Raw genomic sequence first — 725 nt, forward strand, 5'->3', positions numbered from 1 at the left:
ACTCTCCCCTGACCCCTCCGAAACCGCCTCCGACACACCAGATACTCCTTCTTCCCCCGGGAACACCTTCCCCCCCTCCCCCCCTCCTCACAGCCGTGCTCCACCCGGCATCCCGGCAGTGTCTCTGCTCCTCCTGGCTGTGGCATTCTAGGACCCAGGAGGAAGGATGAAAGCTCAGCTCCCATGTACTCCGTAGGAGCACACAGGATGTTAAACGTGGCTGGAGGCAGTGGGGAAGCAGGTCAGGAGGCCTGCAGTGGTTCTGGGGCAGTTCTGTCACAAGAAACAACAGCGCATGGCCAAAGGAAAAGTTCAAGGTGAGGTCACCTTTAATATGGCAGCACTCAGTGAATACGAGCACCAGAGAGCCCTCCTGATGAACCTCCAGGATCATGAAAGGACTCCCAGGAGGAGGTGGGATGCTGGAAATGAGTCCTAGGAAAGTGATGTTTATGTATGAGATAAGAAAAAAGTTTTAATAGCTGTGTGTGTTTATAATGGATAAAACCCCTGCTGTAAAGTCTCCCCCCACACACAGAACAAAGAGAGATCCTCCTGTGTGCCCTGCACAGTTAAAGAATTCCAGCTTCATCCTGCTTCCCATAGTGTTAGGAAAGTTTGTTCCAGCCCCTTTTGGTATCACTTCCCATCTCCTTTTCCACCCCTCATCCCCATCCCATCCCCATCCCCATCCCCATCCCATCCCATCCCATCCCATCCCATCC

At 53.4% G+C, this 725-nt stretch overlaps 1 protein-coding gene across 1 annotated transcript in view; it reads right to left on the reverse strand.

Annotated features, from left to right (window-relative positions):
• Positions 1 to 725, reverse strand: part of LOC103611868 (mas-related G-protein coupled receptor member H-like) — a 9,717-nt gene that overhangs the window by 6,586 nt on the left and 2,406 nt on the right. The gene's annotated exons all lie outside the window — the stretch shown is intronic.

Source organism: Corvus brachyrhynchos, unplaced genomic scaffold (assembly GCF_000691975.1).
Source record: "Corvus brachyrhynchos isolate BGI_N302 unplaced genomic scaffold, ASM69197v1 scaffold1103, whole genome shotgun sequence".
Lineage (NCBI taxonomy): Eukaryota > Metazoa > Chordata > Aves > Passeriformes > Corvidae > Corvus > Corvus brachyrhynchos.